We start from the raw sequence: 9,205 nt of genomic DNA on the forward strand, positions 1-9,205 counted from the left end.
CCAACATTCCTAAGATACACAAAAGATGTTTAATATTAAGCATATGAATTTCAAAAAAAGAAATCTTCAATATACTTTTGTGTCACTTAAAAAGACTTAGAAATCATTCAAAGATGGTACTATATTGAACTAGAATGGCTATTGCCAAAAACAAGAAGACTAAAAAGTCTTGAAATAAGATTGAAGACTATAAAGGTGTTGACAAGAATGAAGAAGGGTTCACTCTTGCTTCTATATATATTCTTTAATTAGGAGCTATGTAGCGATATGCTATTAGATCTTTGACACGTGTTGACTTTGTTTAATACATGATTTAATTTATAAATTAAGTTATCTATATGTGTTTCCCATAGTTAGCTTGTTCTATAAACTACTAAAACGTGTATCATATGACTAACTTGTTGATCAAGTTTTTAGCCTATTAATTAACTACAAACATGTGTAAAGTCAAAGGAGTATCTATGAAGCTTTTAGGAAGCTTTTCTAAAAGATATTATAAAATTAATCTACTTTTACATACTTCTATTTAATCATATAAATAATTATTGGAATAAATATGTATATCTATGATATTATCTCTCTTTTCAAGAATGAGTCCTATAAGGAGTGATTATCATCTTTAATAGATCTTGTATTTCTTCATTTTGATTTTGATAGATGTTGTCGATGAAAAGCCTCAACCCTCTTTATTGTATTTACAAGATTTTTTGATAGCTTCCATGTGCATTCACTATTATCATATTTGTACCAATAAATACGATATTTCAACCTATTTTGGCACTGCCTTGAATCTAAGACTTCTTCTACCTTAAACTCTTGATCATTATCCACTTCTATAAGAAGAGATGGTATTTGTCTACTTTTCAAGATATTCATTGTCTAATATAGCTTAAGAAGAGATATGTGAAATATGAAATGGATCTACATAATCTTTGATAGATATAATTGATAAGCAATAAGATTGATTTGTTCACAAATAAGAAAAGGTCCAAGCTCACAATAGTCCAATTTCTTACAAAGACAAGTAATTTTGATATTGTGACAAAGTTACCATATCTTGTCACTTATGATAAATTGTGGTTGTTTGTTGTAATTAACATCCATATTGATATTTTTTTATTTTCATTTTTGAGTTTTTTTCAATTGTACCTTGATTATTAAATGCAACTTTAACAAATAATTTGCCAATTTTTTTTTCAAGGGATTATTAATTTATAAAAAGCTAAAAATATCAAATCATAGATAATAACTATAATTATTAAAAAAAAGATGTTTATTGAGTAGAAAAATATACCAAATTATTATATTCAAACTTAGCCAATGGCAAAAGAATTTTCTAATCATCTTGATGAAAATTGATAATACACTTCAAATATTACTCCAAAACTTAAATCATTCATTTTATTTACCCATCATTTTGAGGATGAAAAGTCAAAGTGACCTTTTTATCCATCTTTAAAATCTTAAAAAGATTCTCTAAAATCTTGATACAAATTTAGTTTTTTATTTGATATAATATCTTTGGATAATCCATAATAGCAGTTGTTAAAAAAAAGCTTAGCTATTTCTTCACCTATAATAGATTTTGCACTTAGTACAAAATATGCTAGCTTGATAAAATAATGTACTTTTACAAATATAAAATCATACAAACTTGAGACTAGAAGATCTAGGATAAAATCTATAGAAACAAAAGATCAGAGTTGTTTTAGAAGAGATAATAGCTAAAGAAGTAAATAAGATCAATGGCAAAGAGTTTTGGATCTTAAACAAATATCACATGATTATACAAAGTCTTTAACTGCCTTTTATATTAAAGGCCACTAAAAATATTTTGATATTAGCTCCAAAGTCTAATTATATCTAAAATATCTAGTTCTTGGAAAGTTATGATAAGCTTAAAGAATACTTAATTGTGCTTTGTTTTATCGAGTATATAATTTTTCTTTGAAATAAAATAAATTATTCTTAAATTTAAACTTAAAAATATTATGAGACTTAAAAGATTATTCTTGATGTCATGAACAAGAAGATCAGAGAACATATTTGATTGGATTTTCTTGATAAAATTTGAATAAAAAATCAATGTTGATTTTATTACTCAAAGATAAAAATTCTCTAGCTTCAAGAAAATTATTCTTTATTGATTAAAAGCTACATTGTAAAAGTAGAGAGAATTTGTTTCAAAAAAATATTAGACCTATGGCTGCTATTAATTACTCAAACAAGTTGTAAGTTTATAAACAAAAATATTATTTATAGCTTATCTTGAAGAAAGAAATTACATCAAATACACAAGTCTAGGATGTACAAAAGTTTTTAAGATGTGATTAGATATTCTAAAATCATTTCTATTCTTATAAAAGTTCTTTTTGTATATATATCATTTAATAACTTCTAATCTAATTACTCAATTGGATTCAAAAAATTTCATAGGTATAATTGGCTTTTGGCCCAATATCAGCTTAATAGACATATAACTAGTAACAATGCAATGAGTGGTTCTATCTACCTATAAAGCAAATGATAGAAGTCTTAGCTACTACCTTAACTTACCTCTGTAAGCCTTGACAAGATCATTAATGATAAAAGAATGTCTTTTTTTATTCTTGCCATTAGCCTTTGAATTATAAGTAGTTGTTAGATTCAACTTCACAATGTATCTTTGAAAAAAAAAACTTTGGCCTTTATAATATCTAATTTTCTTTAATTAGCCTTCATCTTTTAATACTACCATATTTGTTAAAGATATCCTCTAAAATGAATCGGCATATTCTTTTTCTGTTTTGGTCTTTAAAGATTTTTTTCAACATAATTTGAAAGTTCTTTTTTTGCCAAAATAAGATACTTTATGCCTCATAATTTCAATGGCATAGCCATTAAGTCAATCCTCTACTAAAAATGCATAACAAGTAGATAGGTAGGATACATGTCATTTTTAAATCTAATTTTGGATTATAATTAGTATTCAATATGCAAAGCTATAAATTCTTCTATATCTTTGTAGATGCCCTTCTACTAATATCAATCCTTGATCTTATAATAGGTGGTTCAAATTCTTGTGTACCTTACCCAAAGTGTATCATAAAATTCCTTAAGAACTTCATTCTTGATTTTTGCATCATCCGCTACTTTTAATGGTACTCCATCTTTCTTCTTTGGCCTCTTTGATAATAAATTATCTCTCAAAGTATAAACATAAGACTAATATTTGATGTCTTTGAAGGCCTTATAAGATTAACTGTCTTGTCTCTTCATAGTATTCAAATAGATGCCAATATCTCTTAACTTGCTTTTATGAAGACCTTCTTTGAAAGCCACATCTTCACCACTTGTGCTTATTCAATTAGTAGTTATTACATAGCCATAGTCCTCATCTTCATCATCTTTATTAATTTCTTAGGTTTCTATTTCTCATTCACAAATATATTTGATTTTGGATAGTATATCTACCACAAAATTCTTCTTGCCAAAAATATGCACCAATACAAGATTGAGTGCTTTAATATAGGCTATCTACTTCAATATAGCAATATCAAGAATAAAACAATAGGTAATTATATCTAGTAATAATATGCAATTAGTTTTTAGTACGACATTGGCTCCAATTAAGTAATTTTTGTTTGCTTTCATAAGTGCTAGTGCTTCCAAAAGCTTCTTCTTTACTTGTAAATATGATCTTTGTCTATTTGTAAGAATTCTTGTTTCACACTTGATGGCAAATTTCTTACCTTTTGCATCATCTTGATCAATAATCTATTCAATAGCAATAGGACTTAAATCAATAATAACAAGTGATCTACTACAATCATAGTTAATTTATTTTAAGACCGGTAGTAATTTCAAAATTTCTTTTAAATCATCTATAGTTAGCCTTTGTTTTTGCTTCCATCTAAAATTAGTCTCTTTTTTCAAGAAATTATATTATAGTTTAATTATGTAATCAAAGTGAAGAATCTAAATTTGATAGAAGACACAAATTTTTAAAAAACTCTTTACTTTAGTGATGCTATTACATGCTTTCATCCTAGTAATAGCATCAATCTTTTCAAGATTATATTTTTTGCCATACCTCTCACATAAGTATTTAATGATTACAATCTCATTAATTCTAAATTTAGACTTATTAATGGATAAGATTAGATCCACCTCTTCAAGCCTCTTTAAAATCTTCTGTATATTTTTAATGTGATCCTTCACAAACCTTCTGCATCCATAAGCATCTAATGTCCAATCTCTAGCCTGTTTTTTGTAGCGTTTGATAGATATATTATCTACAAAAAAAAAAAAATTCAAGTATAAAATCCCTTAAGATTTGATTCATAGCATTTTATATATGAGCTACTAAATTAGTAGCACCTTGAGGCTAAGTATACATCTTCATAAGTCTCAATAAAGTCTATATGGTTGTCAAATCTCTATTTTCTAATGCAAGCTGAAATTGATCATAATAAGAATAAAAATCTGCAATAGAATAGATGGCATGTCTTACAAAAGCCTTAATAACTTCATCCATAATTGGTCTCAATTTCTTATTTTTGATAGTCACTTTGTTGGCTGGCTACATGTCTTGAATGAATTTCAAAGCTCTAGACTTCTTTGGCACTATGAACTATCAATTTGAATATAGAGCCATAAAAGGTTTAAATATTTCTATTTTTTTTTTTTTTTTTCAATACACTCATCAACTTAGGTAGAAAGGCTTTTTGCATAAGAATTGGCTTCAAATTCTAAAGCATATATAGAAGAATAAAAGTGACTATTGATAGAACAACTTTTGGATTAATAAATCTAATCTTATTCAATGAAGAGACAAAAGCCTTACCATGCTTAGAGACCATTTTTTGGAATCTTTTCTCCTCAAGTTCTTTTAAAAATTCACCTCTTTCAATCTTTAACTTGGCCAATGTCTCTTCCATGAAATTGTGTCCAATTTTTTTTTATCTAACTTAATGTAGGCTCTTGTTTAGCCTTCTTGATATAATCTTTAAAATCTGGTGGTACTTGTAGTGCTTCTAGTTTCACCTTTTTTTCTACAATCTTATACTTTATATTCACTATTACTTCAATCTTTAAGCTATAATTCTAAATCAACCATAGATTAATAGCTATCTTTAATATCTCTTTATATAATCCTTTTAAATGACTTTCTACCATCATATCAATAGATGCAATGTCTTTTCTTTGCAAAGAGTCTAAAACTTGTAAAACATCATTTGAAAGACTTTTTTCTTCAATAATTCTAAAAATAAACTCATTACTCAAAATCACACTAATTCTTTTTAATTTTTTTTGATCTTCTTAATTAATCTTTTATATATAGAATCCAAATCTTTAATCTTTTAAAAATTCACAAATCTATTTTGTCAAATTTCAAATCTTACAACCTCTCTTTTATATATTAGAACATGCTATAGTAAATATTTTTTTTGCACCCATGGTACTCCATGCTCCATGTGTGCAGTCTAAAAATCCAAAAAATCATCATGCTCATGGTCTATAGAAGTTTCTCCAAGTTAATTCCTATGCCTTTCATGATTTAGCCTTATAGTGAGAAACTAGACTAACTTCTTGCCATCATAGCTATAAAATTTAGCATAGTATGAACTATCATCCAATACTTTGGTCTCCATCCTTGTTGTAGTGATATATGGCTGCTTCAAAATGATTGGATAACTCCCTTGATTTTATACAAAGAAGATTCTTTTACTTCTACATCACCAATTTTGATGCCCACTTCTGGACATGTTCTATAAAGGCTATTTTTTTGTCATTGGCATCTCTCAATATCCATCTATAATTGATATTAATTGACTAATTGTTCTTTTCATAAATCTTTTTGAATAAGATGTTGATTTTAGACCCATGATCTATTAATAGTAAGGTTTATTTTTCAGGGTCTCTAATCTTCACATATATCTTTGTAATAGCTTTTATCCAAAATAGATGAGTATAAGCTATCAAAGCTTCTCCTTTACTCTTCCATATCTTTTTAGCCTCATATTGAGATACTTTGGCATCTATTATAATTCTTTCTTCTTAGTTCTTGCTAGTGTTAACTTCCACCTTAATGTTGGCCATTCCATCACATAAAACCATTTGTAGCACTTCATCTTCTGTTTTATCATGCAAAACTTTCTCTATAACTTTAATTTTTATATTTATAATTTTTATATAAATGACTCCATGCTTTTTTCTTTAGTTACTACTACCTACATTATCACATATGAAGGAAATTAATTGTCTAATTTTCTTCTCTTTTTCTTTGGTCATTAGAATATCCAGTGCTCTTGCTATCATTATATAAGTTTTCATTTGTCTCTTCTTCTTGGTAATATCGATCATAAATTCATAAAAACCTTTCTTGATATTATCAAGAGCTTCTTTTATAGTAAGCTCAATCTTAGCATCTAAAATCCTCTCTTCTAAGATACCCTTCATGTCCATTAATGATTCAATATTAAATTAAAGTTTATAGGTTGGTACCTTATCTTTTCCTTTAGTGTCGTCTTTTTTTTCTTTGCCTTTATTTTTATATATTTTCTCTTCTCACTTTTCTTTTAAAAGTGGAACATCAAGTCTTGGATGTAAAATAAAAGGCCTTATTTCTTACTTTTGCCTTATATTGCTTATTGGTCTTTTTTGTAGAGTAATATTTCTACCCCTTGGGACCTTTATCTTATTAGCTAGCTTACCTCTTCTTCTTTATTAGTTTTGTTCTTTTTAATTTTCAGTGATACGTCATGGAACTTTTTTTTTAGTGCTCACTTATCAAATAGGCCCTAATGATAGTTGCATCAATTGAATCATTTCATCTAATTAGTCTTCTAATAGCTTGAGCTCTCTTCACTATTACTTCTTTAAATATATTTGTAAAACTTTCCACCTTAATGTACTCAGCCTCAATGGTATAAGTCTCTACTTCTTGTCTGATTTGAATCATGACACCAAATGCACTCACAACAAAATCCTTTGAATCTTTAGCCGATCATGAAGTCCTTGACTTTGTGCCTTTCTTCAAAACACTTATTTCTACCTTTAATTCTTTCATGCTCTTTATGAATTTGTCAAGAATTTCTTCATTTACATTCTTATTCTTTAAAGAACTTAATGAAGTAGAAGTGAGCAAAGTTGTTAGAGCATTCATAGATATCATCAATATTGTTTCTAACTTTGCTCCAAATCTTTTAGACTTTATACACTATTACTTGGCAATGAAGCAATTTTCACTCCCTCCAACCTTTTTCAATTTTCTCCTACATAATTTTCTTACTATTTTTCTAATTTCTAGGACAATTGTTAAATCAAAGGTCTCAATCATCTTGTCTTTTAAAACTTGATAGATTTCTATTTCATAAATTTAGACTTTCAAAAACTCAGTAATATTCTTTCGATTAAACTTCTCTACTTTGCTAATAACATCCTTCAATGCTTTGGTGGTTTGTTGCAAAGTTACATTAATAACTTTTTGGTCCATAAACATTTGTATTGCCCTTAAAAATTCATCTGCAAAAATTTTACTACCTCCATTTTTTGAACCTCATTATTTTATATTTTCCATCTTGACTTGTTGAAAAATTAATCCCTTAAGGCTCTTTCAATAGAAGCACCAAATATCAAAAGTAAAAAGAATTTACTTTAAAAAAGTGTTGAGTATTTAGATGTTACTAATTTTTCAAACAAGTTATGAAACTATAAATACAAATATTATTTATGACTTATCTTTAAGAAGAAAATTACATCAAATACACAAATCTAGGATGCATAAAAGTTTTTAAGATGTAATTAAATATCCTAAAATTACTTCTATTACTATAGAAATTTCTTCCATATATATATATCACTCAATAACTTCTAATTTAATTGTTTCGTTGGACTCAAAATTTTCTATAAGTTAACTTATATCCTTAACTACCTTTATAAAAAAAATCAATTATAAATTCATTATAAATCTTTAGATATTGCCTAATTTCTAGAAGGTACTAAATATATCAATTTCTAGGTACCTATGCACTAATTCCATCACAATTCAAAAATCCAATATTCAAATATAATGAATATTTTTTATACAATTTTTTAATATAATCATCTATATTTTTAAAATTTTAGCTAAAAATTCGTCCAAAAATTCAAGATTTTCTCCAAATTGAAACCTCCATTAAAAAAAATTCACTTAAAAATTCTAGTCTTAAATACTAACTTCCAACAAAAATTTCTCCTTCATTCTAGATTAGAATGCATTTATTTTTTTCATATTATATGTAATTCTTTAAGTCAGCTTTTGATTTTTTTATTTTATTTTATTTTGTTTTATTTTCCAATTACTAACTATTTTTCTTCAACTCTTTATATGCTTAAAAGAAGAATATTAGATAACAAATTCACATCCTAACTTCAAACAACCATATCTCCCTCATCAAAACTTCAAATTGCATATTTTTATTATTAAAATTTTAGTCCAAAATACAAGCTTTTCAAATTTAACCTTCAAATTTCAAATGGATTTCCTTACCTTCAATGAATCACCTAAAGGAAGTCTCAAACTCTAGTGTAGTCCTAGACAATATCTTGAAGCCTATTGGGCATGACTTTCAACTAATGGAAATGAAATTCTCTATCACCTACCTTGTTTTTATACATGGAATGGTTTGAAAGTCAAAATATCATACTTTTGATACCAAATCTCTTCTAAATTTCTTACTAATAAATCCTAAATTTTTTATTTTTAATTATAAAATTTAAATAAATTAAATAAATATTTTATTTTATAATATTATTTTTATTTTTATTTTTATTTTATTTTTAATTGAAATCTAAATTTTTATAATATTTCAAATTATTTTCATATTTTAAGCTATTTTCTAATATGACCCTGTTTCTTTTCTTTAGTATAAGATAAGAATATTTAAAAAGGACGTTTGACAAACCTTGTTGTTTTCTAGGTCAATAAATGATCTTGAAATCAAATCTTGATAAAGACATGCTCCAACAAGTTTGGCAATGATTTAAAATACGTATTGATATGAAATATTTAAGGTTCTTATGATTTGTATATATAGGAATAGATTCAAGATACCTTCTATATAATGAAGCTACTCTTGAAATGAATCCATGATTGCAAGAAGTTCTTTATTATAGATCTTGTAGTTAATCTTAGCTGCTAAAAAGTTTTTGGAATAAAAATCTATTAAATGGAGCTTATTTT

The sequence above is a fragment of the Physcomitrium patens genome, chromosome 4 (genome assembly GCF_059467195.1).
Source record: "Physcomitrium patens ecotype Gransden chromosome 4, ASM5946719v1, whole genome shotgun sequence".
Classification (NCBI taxonomy): Eukaryota; Viridiplantae; Streptophyta; class Bryopsida; order Funariales; family Funariaceae; genus Physcomitrium; species Physcomitrium patens.